This window comes from Pongo abelii, chromosome 19 (assembly GCF_028885655.2).
Source record: "Pongo abelii isolate AG06213 chromosome 19, NHGRI_mPonAbe1-v2.0_pri, whole genome shotgun sequence".
Taxonomy (NCBI): Eukaryota; Metazoa; Chordata; class Mammalia; order Primates; family Hominidae; genus Pongo; species Pongo abelii.
In genome coordinates, this window is record NC_072004.2 from 62,494,871 (window position 1) to 62,507,573 (window position 12,703).

A 12,703-nucleotide genomic window follows, 5' to 3' on the forward strand; every position below is an offset into this window, starting at 1 on the left:
ATGTTTTTGTTGACTTTGTTGAAGGTAAGATGGTTGTGTATATGCAGTCTTTTTTGTTTGTTTGTTTGGTTTCTCTAACCTGTTGCACTTGTCTACATGTCAGTTTTTGTACCAGTACCATCCTTGTTGTTTTGGTTATTATAGCCTTGTAGTATGGTTTGAAGTCAAGTCACATGTTGCCTCCAAGTTTTTTTTTTTTTTTTTTTTTTTCGTTTGTTTTTTTGTTTTTTTTAGCTGAGAATTGCTTTGGCTATTTAGGCTCTTTTTTGATTCCATATATAAATTTTAGAATTTTTTTTTCTAATTCTGTGAAGAATGTCATTGGTAGTTTGTTAGAAATAGCATTGAAATTGCTTTGAACAGTATAGCCATTTTGGCAATATTGATTCTTCCTATCCATGAGCATAGAATGTTTTTCCATTTGTCTATGTCATCTCTGATTTCTTTCAGCAATGTTTTGTAATTCTCATTGTAGAGCTCTTTCACCTCCCCAGTTAACTGTATTCCTAGGTTTCCTAGGTATTTTATTCTTTTTGTGGCTATTGTGAATGGGATTGCGTTCTTGATTTGGTACTCAGCTTGGATGCTGTTGGTATATAGAAATGCTACTGATTTTTGTACATTTATTTTGTATCCTGAAACCTTGCTGAAGTTGTTTATCAGATCTAGGAGCTTTTGGGCAGGGACTATGGAGTTTTCTAGGTATAAAATCATGTTGGCTCACACCTGTAATCCCAGCACTTTGAGAGGTCAAGGCTGGCAGATCACGAGGTCTGGAGATCGAGACCATCCTGGCTAACACGATGAAACCCTGTCTCTACTAAAAATACAAAAATTAGCCAGGCATGGTGGCGGGCACCTGTAGTCCCCACTACTTGGGAGGCTGAGGCAGGAGAATGGCATGAACCCAGGAGGCGGAGCTTGCTGTGAGCAGAGATCATGCCACTGCACTCCAGCCTGGGAGACTCTGTCTCAAAAAAAAAAAAAAAAAAAAAATCATGTTACCTGCAAACAGGCATAATTTGACTTCCTATGTTTCTATTTGGATACCTTTTATTTTTTTGTCTTTCCTGATTGCTCTGGCTAGGACTTCCAGTACTATGTTAAATAGGAGAGGTAAGAGTGGACATCCCTGCTTTGTTTAGGTTCTCAAGGGGAATGCTTCCCACTTTAGCCTGTTCATACGATTGGCTGTGGGTTTGTCATAGATGGCTCTCATTAATTTTAGGTATATTCCTTCAGTGCCTAGTTTGTTGAGGGTTTTTAACACAAAGCGATGTTGAATTTTATCAAAGCCCTTTTCTGCATCTATTGATTTGATCATTATTTTTGTTTGTTTTTTCAGTCAGTTCTGTTTATGTGATGAGTCACAGTTATTGATTTGCATACATTGAACCAACATTCCATAATAATAATATTCTGTCAATGTGAACCAAAAGCCTCTCTTCAAAATGAATGATTTAATAAATGAATGAATGAACAAAAGAAACAAACAAAAAACTTCCATGTTCTGTGTGATGGTTAATACTGAGTGTCAACTTGATTGGATTGAAGGATACAAAGTATTGATCCTGGGTGTGTCTGTGAGGGTGTTGCCAAAAGAGATTCACATGAGTCAGTGAGCTGGGGAAGGCAGATCCACCCTTAATCTGGGGGACACAATCTAATCAACTGCCAGCAAATATAATGCAGGCAGAAAAATGTGAAAAGGAGAGATGGGCCTCACCTCCCAGCCTACATCTTTCTCCCATGCTGGGTGCTTCCTGCCGTCAAACATCAGACTCCAGGTTCTTTAGTTTTGGGATTCGGACAGTCTGTCCTTTCTCCTCAGCTTGCAGATAGCCTATTATGGGATCTTGTGATCATGTAAGTTGATACTTAATAAACACCCCTTCATTATATATATCTCCTATTAGTTCTGTCCTCAGGCTTGTTCTTATAAACATGTAGCCCTCTCCCAAGGTCTGCATACTCACTATGCCAACTTTCGATATGGTCAATAAGGTCAACGGTCACAGAAAATCCTCTCAGCGGATGGAGCATAAAGCAAAGAGAACAGTAAACAATGAAGACAAAGACATGGCTGTTAGCATAATTAAGGTCTATTAATGAAATATCTTCAACCCAGGGTAGAAGATAATCACAATAAATGGCCAGCAGCATTTGATTGCCAGTGACTCCACTGCATCTTCCTCTTTGGTTTTCCAAATATTTAAATATTCTGAGTTCTTGTCATAATAAGTTGACTCTACCCACAACAATTGTGTGTGTGTGTGTTTGTGTGTGTGTGTGTCTGTGTATGGTGAGGGGGGATGGGTGTGTGTGAGGGGACAGGGGATGGGGTGTATGTGTGTGGGGTGGGGGAGAGAGTGTTTGTGTTTTGGTATGGTGCGGGAATATACTGTATTTCCTTCCAAAACAACAATTTATTATTAATTAAGTCCTTATCATGTATCAGAAACCATGTTAGATTGGAAATAAAATGATAGAAGAGATGCCAAATCTAGTCTTGGCGTGGTGGCTCATGCCTGTAATCCCAGCACTTTGAGACACTGAGGTAGGAGGATTGTTTGAGATTGAAAGTTTGAGATCAGCCTGTGCAAAATTGCAAGGCCCTATCTCTAAAAAAAGAATAAATACATAAAATTAAAAGATTACCCAGTTATGGTGGTACATCTACAGTCTTAGCTACTTGAGAAGCTGAAGTGGAAGGATCACTTGATACCAGGTTTTTTGTCTGCAGTGAGATATAATTGTGCCATTGCACTTTAGTCTGGACAGCAGAGTGAGACTTTGTCTCAAAAAAAAAAAGAAAGGATGTAAATTTTGAGAGTGGTAAAGGAGCAATTGAAGATGACATGTGCAGCTTTTCCTGATGTCTCTTTGAACTCCTCATCAAATTCCTTCTCTTATAAGCAGCATTCTAGAATCACTGGGTTTAAGAAGAGTTTTGATTTTTCTTTAGTATTGCTTTAACCTTCCATGAATATCATTTTTTTCAACCTCTGCTATGTGTATCAGTGGAAGAAGGTTGAAACTCATGAAACTTGGTAGTGCACTACTCAGAGTGCTTAAATAACTCTTGGGTACCAATATTGTTGGTGGTGAAGTACGCTAGGGACTGATATCTTGATTATGTAGAGGATCAGTTCTAAGTGGCTACTATTCTTTATTTGTATACTCAAGATCTGCTCATTTACTCCCTTTGTGTTCATCTGTGGGTGGAAACCAGCTGCAGGAGTTAGGGAGCAGTGGGTATGTGGGTCACACGCTGCTACCTTGTCTGCTGCACCAAAGACCTGGGCAAGCTCAGGCAGATAAAGACCTGGAATTCCTGTTATATCTGTTGGTGAGTGCAGCAGGTCATGCACTAGCAAAAAGAAAGGGAACTGTAATTCATTTGCAACCATCTTGTGGAGTCAAATAAAGAAAGCCATGTTTACTAATAGCTTAGCAAGAAAGTGAAGGGATAGAGTAATATCACTCATTGCGGCTGATATAAAGTGGATGGCATCCCTGCACATTGGTGTGGTCAGTTTTGGGTTTAAGAGGCAGAGGTTGGCTGGGCGTGGTGGCTCACACCTGTAATCCCAGCACTTTGGGAGGCCGAGGCGGGTGGATCACGAGGTCAGGAGATTGAGACCATCCTGGCTAACACAGTGAAACCCTGTCTCTACTAAAAATGCAAAAAAAAAAAAAAAATTAGCTGGGGGTGGTGGTGGGCACCTGTAGTCCCAGCTACTCAGAAGGCTGAGGCAGGAGAATGGCGTGAACCCGGGAGGCACAGCTTGCAGTGAGCTGAAATCACGCCACTGCACTCCAGCCTGGGTAACAGAGCGAGACTCCGTCTCCTAAAAAAAAAAAAAAAAAAAAAAAAGAGGCAGAGGTCACACAGAACCTTGTGGGCAGGCTGTATAATAGGTCTCATCTGAGTTCTATAGGTAAATAAAGAGGGTGGCCTTGGAAACCCTGATCATAGTACTGAATACTTCGCTTGATGAAACCACTCTGAAGGTGTTTATGATGTGTTCATAGCTCTCTTCATAAATCTTGCTAATAAGTAAGGTACTGCATTGTAGCTGGTGTCCCTGGACTGAGCCTAACTCTGTGTTCCCACCCAAATCTCATCACGAATTGTAATCCCAAGGTGTAGAGGAAGGCGGCTTGGTTGGAGGCGACTGGATCATGTGGATGATTTTCCCCGTGTGGTTCTCCTGATAGTGAGAGGGTTCTCACTAGATCTCATGGTTTTAAAAGTGGAGTTTCCCCTGCGGTCTTTCTCTCTCCTGCTAATATGTGAAGAAGGCCCTTGCTTCACCTTCGCCTTCCACCATGACTGTAAGTTTCCTGAGGTTTCCCCAGCCATGCAGAACTGTGAGTTAATTAAACCTCTTTTCTGTTTATAAATAACCTGGTCTCAGGTAGTATCTTTACAGCAGTGTGAAAATGGACTAATATATACATGCTGTCAGGTTTCCATTTTCTTTCTTGTCTTCCTTCCATTCCAGGATACTCATCATTAAAAATTTCTTTTTTTGTTTCAGAATTGGATTTGTTATTCATACGTTTTCATTGATTTAAATATATTATGTATAATTTCTACAGTGCATCAGAAAAACAACACAGGGGGAAGTAGCACTCTCACAGCCCAACCTCCACTCCCTGATGTTGGGGGTAGGACCTATGGCTGGCAGAGGGACCATGCCGTTCTATGAAGTGCCACCCAGAAGCCTTCTGTGGCACTCTGGACCACTGGCTCTTCCAGAGTCCACATTCAATGCAACGTAAGCACAGGCTTCTAGGGAGAATGGAAACAGGCCAGGAAAAGACACCCACATTCTTTTGCCTGCTAGGCCCAGGGCCAGCTCCCCCTTACATAGGGCCCAATTTCCTTCTGATCACAGAGCTGCTCTGGATTAAGACAATGTGCAGATCTGGCATGGAGGATGTGGCCGGGTAAGGCAGCCACATTCCCTGTTAGACCCCCAAGGTTCTCTTGAGCACCAAGTGGGCAGCATTACCAACAGGTTTGTGTAAAGATGTCTACAGACAGCCATGCACACCTGGATCCCCTACTGGCTCCTACAGTCAGGGCACGGGTATTCTCTCAAACATTGTTCCCAAGGCCAGGGTCCAAGTTAGCTGCATGGGATTGTCAAGGCTGAGGAAGGCAGGTGAGCTGTGCCTTTTTCCATAGGGCGTGCACAGAAACTCTTCTTGTCAGCTGGGTGGCACTCATGGAATGGCCTTCTCTCTGCCAGCCACCTCAGTAATCCCAGGTGACAAGCAGACTCCTGGTGGCTGGACTGGAAGGAGACCAGCCTGGACCAGCTGACACATCTCTGCTCCAAAGCTGGGTAAGCAGAAGATACACAGCCCTAGTCCTTGCTCCCTTTCTTTGGTTGTTCTTCAAACCTTCAAGACAGTTTCTTTTTGAGTTGATTAACCAATCTCAAGGTGCCAGAACTGTGAAGTGTTCAGTAGTACAGGGCATATGAATACAGCTGCCCCTCATCCACAGATGGCACCCTTTTTACTTCCTCCTCAGGCCGTTCTTTGGTTTGGTGTAGAAAGGGCTCAAACACCTGGCAAGTGGGGTTGGGTAGCAGGGGAAAAAGTTACAAGGAAGCAAGAAGATGTGCACTGGGCTGGGCAGGAACTGGGGGACAGTTTGTAGACCTCTCTCTTTTGGGCCCTGTCTTTCTCAAGAAGCCATGAAGAAACTGGCCTGAGACAAGTCAGAGAGTAAAGGGAATCTGCCAATTAGGAGGCAGGAGGCAGAATACAAGTCTTGTTACTTCCACCAATCAGCAGTGGTAGCATAGAAAGAAATCCAATAACTAATATCCTGTCCTCTTGTAAACCAAGACTCACCCCAGAACCCTCACAGACACCCACTCAGAAGACAAACTGAACTCTTAGGTCAAAAGAGTTGGGGGAAAAAATTAAAACAAAAGGAACAAATTAGATGGTTGGGAACAGGGACTCAGGAAGCAAGGCGGGATAAGTTCACCCATAGAGCACTTACAGCTCCCAGCATACATTTAAGCCATGTGGATCACTTTTACATGCTGGGAGTCAACTTCTTATTAAAATATATTGCTAAGACTAGCTCTTTCTGCCTCTGCTTGACAGCCAGACAAGCTGCAGCATGGCAGTGAGCAAAGAGCTCCCCATGATTGTGTGCAAAACTACTGGGAGGTGTAGAGCAAGAACCTCCCTTCTGGGAGAACTGTTTAGAGGTTTGCAGCCACCCTACAGCACTAGTGGGAGAAGGGGAAGAAGGCTTGGCAAAAACCCAAAGGAAAGGTGTGGCTTCTGTCTGTTCCAGCACTGTGAGCCATCCAGTTGCCCTCTGACACAGTCTTGGCTCGTGGGAGTAAGCAACAGCAAGGCAGCTGAGTGTCTGGATCTATGCTAATTTAGGCCTGGATTAAAGGTTTCCGACATGAGGGGAACTGGGGCTCTGCTACAAGCATTGGTTTTCTTGTTTGTCTGCTTTTGCTGATGCAGAATAGAGAATTACAGTAGAGCAAGGTGTCAGGGAAGGAAGGGACTGTCCCATCCTGCCACCAGCAGATGCTGGAAGGGAGATGCTTCTTCCCAGGCATCCCTGGCACTAAGAAGGGCCAAGGAGCACTCACTCTTCCTGACTGTGCTTCTCCTTGTGGGTAGGAAAGACCCGAGGGTGGTGGCAAGCAGAATGGGAGGGATTTTAAAGGTGCTGCTCTCCACTGGCTTCTCTGGATTTTCCTGAACCCCACTCTGCAGGCTTCCTCCCACAAGTGTCAGACAGTGCTTCCTTTGCCTGCCTCTGACTTTTGAAGCTCTGAAATCTCTGTGTGTAGGATTCGCTAGAAAACCACTGATGGGAGTGGGCCATCTCATCTCAACAACCACAGGTGGCATCTGAACAAGGTACAGGGGACTCTTGTCTTTCAAGGCCTGAGTCAGATTTAGGATCTGACCCAGCATGACAGTAACCTGCTTATCAAACTGGTCCTTGTCAAAACCAGATTTTTTTTTTTTTTTTTTGAGACAAGGTCTCGCTCTGTTGCCCAGGCTAGAGTGCAGTTGCCTGATCTTGGCTCACTGCAACCTCCGCTTCCTGGGCTCAAGCAATCCTTCCTCCTCAGCCTCCCAAGTAGCTGGGATTACAGGCATGCACCATGATACCGGGATAATTTTTACTTTTTTTTTTTTTTTTTGTAGAGACAGGGTTTCCCCATTTGCCCAGGCTAGTCTCCAACTCCTGAGCTCAAGTGATCTGTCTCTCAAAGTGCTGGGATTACAGGCATGAGCCACCAGACTCAACCCAGGAGCTTTCCTGAAGAGTTCACGTAGGTCCTCTTGCAAGTCCTTGAAGTTGGGTTGGATATCTTTGGAAGGATCAGATCTTTGAACTCCTAAGAGAATGGGACTTTTGTCCGGGGCAACCAGGCCCAGTGCAAAGGATATTCCCTCTAGGAGTCAGGCTGCTTTTGTGGGAAGGCCACCCACTGTCTATGGCAGGCACCTTGATAACAGGCTCCTTCACCATCACCCAGTCTGTGTGCTGAAAGCTAGATCTATCCTTTGGACAGTCACATTTACCAGTTGTCATTGTCTCCGTCAGTGTCGCAGATGATGTGATCCAGCACCACCAGCGGCTGGAACTGCAGGAGTAGTTGCTGGTTAATGTTCTCAGGAAGAGGTTCTGCTTCAAAATGCCACACCCAATAGTCTGCATCTTTATAGCCTTCAACAAAAAGCTGGAATGAGCCAACCTTTGGTGGGTTGCCCGATGGGGTTAAACCACTGCCCAACTTTTGACACTTTCTCTAGCACAAGCTGCTTGCCCCTGGACATCACTCTGTCAATGGCACTATAGTTGAATGTCTTATTGGCCAGGTATACTACCTTTGTGAGGAGTACAATGTTGCATTCTAGTTTTCGGTCCACCAGGTCACCCTCTGCCTCTGAGAGGTAACCCTGGTTGAGGACAAGGTATGAACCATGGCCAAAACAGCAGGGATGGCACAGCTTCTGCAACCACTTGATCCACTTAGGATTAAGTTGCCCATAGGGGCTCTTCATTCTTGGATTTGAAGACAACAGTGATCTTTTATTTATTGGCAAAAAAAGCAAAATGCATATATTCATATTGTTAAGTCTTCAGAATTATTTTCTTATCCAAAGCAGCTAGCAAGAGGCCTCAGTTATCAGTCTTCTCTGTCTCTGCTCTCCTGGAACCCCAGCCTATGAACAACAAAGAAGCAATAGCAATGGGCTCACAACTCAGAGAATGATGGATGAGTCCATTGTAACCCTCCAGAACCCCGTGAGGGTCCTTGACAAGTAGCTTCTGCTGGAGCCCTGGTAGATGGGGCTTGGGAAAGATGATGTGCTTAATGGCCAGTTCTGCCTGCCGCACCGCAGCCTCGAACTCAAGGTCCTCCAGGAATTCATTCAGCTCCTGGTGGGCCTGAGCATTGTGTGCTGCCACAGCAAACCCTGGACCTGCGCCACCACAGTTTGGATGTGGAAACATTCTTCCTGCAGAAATATTGCTCATGTTTTTGGCCTCTGATGACATTATTTTTTCTTGCGACAATCCATTTTGTACTACAGTACCACGTTAAAACAAAATGAGACCACATGTACACCTGTATAACACATCCTTTATAACATTAATATAACATTTATCGTATTGTTGTTCATAAATTCAAAAATTCTCTGAAAGCTTTTAAGCTATTTTAAGTTCCCTGTTATTAATGCTGTGTCCCTATTTTCTTCTCCAGTGGTTATCTGTAATAAAGACATAATTTTTTTCAATTGGATGGAATTAATTCCCCTCCAGTAATTTTTTAAGTTTTTTAGATTAGAGAATACTAATTTTTATCTTTAACAATTGCATTTTAGGGTGAAAAACAATTACTAAGTAAGAAGACTAAAAAGATTGTTAGGGAGAAGATGAAAAACATATCCTACTAAGAAACAAACAAAATTACAAACAGTCATTTCTGTATTAATAATAACCAAGTACAAAATATTCTTATTCATTGATTAAAACAAATTTAAAAACTCTCATGATGGTACTGTTAGCATAATCAGTTATTGTTTCTCTTGCAATATAATGAAATGATAAAACCAACTTCACAAATTCAAAGTTGTATTTTCCCCATTGTTTTAAATAATGTCATTACTCTGTACATAAAATTATTTTGGCATTTTAAATAAATCCTAGAAGAATATGCAATAATAATCCAAAAGATGCCCAATTTTAATTAATGTGGGGGAAATTTTGATATGTAAGCAAACCCAAATATGTACATAAAACTAATAGTTTTCAAAATGTGCTGTATTGAAACTTCAAAAGAATGCGTTTTTTAAACGTTCATTAAAGACCCATATGTTCAGAGTATAAGCATTTTTATTTCAGTAAGTATAACCACTAGGTATTTTTTGTTTTCTCCAGTATTTTTATTTTCTTTGGACAGTGATGCTATTTACCAGAGTCTTTTAAAACACCAAGACAGTGGAGAAAATTTAGTACACATGCACATAGAATTTTATAAAATTGGTTAAAAAGCTTTAGGTTAAAACGCTTTCTGTATGAAGCTATGCAGTATATCATAGAGACTCTGTGCTATTGATCTTTATTGTTAAATACTGTAGCCTAGATGGTTTCCTTCAGCTCTACAGAAATTCATGAAGATTGTGAAGCAGTGTAGTACCACATCTCCATCTCTCCATCTACCTCTTCCCTATTAAAAGACAAAGACACACTGACATTTTGTTTATTACTAGACCATTATACTAAACACTTTTTGTACATAAAACTTAAATCAGGTACATAATAATGAAAACAATACATTATTTTCTATCTCTTTATGTAGTTTCTAGTGGAGAAGATTTCACTCTAAGGAGGAGCCTGTACATAGATAACAAGAGCACCTCTGCTAAGCCAGGATGGTAGGTCTAATGCATTTGATGAGGAGTATAACAGGGTTTGCTCATATCAAAAGTGCAATTCAGAAATAAAATGCTTTCTTTTTCTACATATCTTTAGGTACTGTTTTTACAGAAAGTAAAACACTTTCTGTAAACACTTTTTGTACACTGTAAACACTTTCTGTACACTGTAAACACTTTCTGTACTGTAATAACAGAAAGAAAATAAAGATATAGGAAAGGAGACATAGTGATGGTTTGGCAATAAAAACAATAGAAAGACCGACAACTTTAATATAACAAAATATTCCATGAATTAGCATACACTTTTTGCTGATGAATACAAATTATTTTTGAATGAATTGAAAAGAATCAAGCTGTGTGTGTGTGGCTATTGCAGTTCTAGACTCTTGCTTCGATAACTGACAACTGTTTTTCACCATGGTGAGATTAGGAATCTACTGTGACGCTTGAATATCTTAATTGGTATAATAGGGATTGCCAAGCTTTTCAAAATTTCTTTGAGAAATGCTTTTTTTTTTTCTAAAAAAAATGAATCTTCAGTCCTCTTCTTGGCTTCATGTGTCATGTAAGATGCAAAATAAGGATAGTGAATATGAAGCTTTGTCAGAACCTGGCAAGAAAATAAAATGTCACCTACCCTTTTTAGGGTAAATTAAAACGGACTCAGAACACCTAATCACCAGTGTAATCAACAGTGTCAATCTCTGTGGAAACCTTCCCTCTCCCTAAGTTCACATAAGAAACCTAGAATTACCTGGTTTAAAAAACTTGGGAGGAAAAAGGTCTGTTCTTTATCCATGATGGGAATTGGCTCTACCATTACTATTATCAGGAGATGACTTTCACTTTCTGATGAAACACAACATTTTCCAGTGGCTCAGAGATGTCTTTCATGGAAGCATTCTCCACTTAGATTTAGATTTTTTACATTGAGATGTAAGGAATCCCAATGAAACTCTCAAGGCCACAGCATTAGTGTTTGGTCTTCTCAGGCAGGTCACAGGCATTGCTTGATCCATTTGTAAATTGTGAGCATTCCGTTTATAGTTCTTCATCAGTTTCAGAAACTCATAAACTAAAATTCTCTTTCATCATTAAGTTAGCTTGTTTTCTATTTATTTCATCTTCATGTGTTTGCATTTTCTCCGATGTTTGAGTTCTCTTTAAAGATCCTCTAGATCTTGCTTAAAGCTAATGGACCTTGACTGCCATGTATACCCTGGATGGAACATGTGTTCAGGTACTTCAAAACTTCTGTTTATAGCCTTGAAACTCACAAATCATTAGAAAACACCTTCAGCAAAGGAAACCAGGGTTCCACACCTTTGAAACTTAGCCGTCTTATCTGTAAGGGTCTGTGTGGCAGTGGAGAAAACCATCGTCTGTGGTGAAAACAAGCCATAAGTTAAGAGACCTGACAATTACACTATCTCACAAGTACTGTAAAATCCACAGGGTGTATACCAGGAAAAATGAAACACGCTTAATGCAGACGAGATAACTGCTATTGTTCTTTCTTTTTTTTCAGTTTTAATGTAATATATTCTTATTGATATAAACCTGCGTTAATTACAAATCAGCTCGGTTTATCTTCTAAGATTGTAGCACCTGATTTCTCTGAATTAACATACAAGCTGTCTTATTAGATGTAAATGAATTGTTTGTTCATGATATGAAATTATTACAGAGTATTTTTGTTTTGATGCATATCAGCAGAGGTTTTTATAGAGTTGCTATGCACAGGTTGAACAATTACACAGATGTTCTGCAATCAGAGTGGCAAAGACTATACATTATGGAAATGTCTGTTTTCCTTTTCCTGTTTTTCCACCTCTTTCTCCTTTATTTATTTATACTCCTCATTATCCCTTTAGTCCTCCTTCTAAATTGGTAATACTGACCACCTGCAACAAACTAAATTATCTGATGGAAAAGACAATATACAGGAGACATGCTAACAAACAATCCATCACTCTAACACAAATATACAAGTGCAACTAAGAGCTAAAGTTAAAGTAGTTATAGCATGCTATGATAAACCCACTGCAGTATCAAATTCAAGCTATTCGTTGTAAAAAAAAGACACACAAGCATCACTCTAATTTTTATATTAAGGCAAATGTTAAATAATATCAGATTAATATAATTTAAAATAGTAAGAAGAATGTAATGACAACTTCATTCTTTCTGTTTGATCCCTCTACCCTGTCAGTGTACTTTGATGTTGGGAGAAATGTGTTAAGAAATACCTGAGAAACATTGATGTAAGATTTTCTAAAAGATAAGATTAGAATTCTATGAGTGGCATTCAATCTTATTAGGGACATGAAAAAGTACAGGATGATTGTGTAACAGGCATAAAGTCAAGAAGCATAGAGAAAATGGGCACAAAGAACTAAAAATCATGGTTTGATATAGATGTGCAAATACATCTGTGAGATTAAATACTGGTACATAAATGAAGGTAAGATAAATAAGAACCATGGCACCTGACCAGCAAAGGCAAAAATTGAAGTTGACAATCTATCTGAAAGGAATCATCAAAAGTAAGAAAAAAATATATAAATTCTGCAATCTTACCACTGAAGAGATCCTGATCGTAACTCCCATTTCAATCAGAGTAGTGAGAGCATTAGTGTAAGAATCAACTCCAAGGGCATTTTGGGACCATGATACTAAAAAAAGTATTAATGCCAGAGTAGGAGGAGGAATTAATTAGCTTTCAACATCCTGTTTGTTCTCTGAA

The 12,703-nt window shown here is 40.6% G+C and overlaps 1 pseudogene; it reads right to left on the minus strand.

Annotated features, from left to right (window-relative positions):
* Positions 1-6,715: 6,715 nt before the first annotated feature.
* On the minus strand, positions 6,716-8,554 carry LOC100448736 (phosphatidylinositol 4-kinase type 2-alpha-like; annotated as a pseudogene).
* Positions 8,555-12,703: the final 4,149 nt, after the last annotated feature.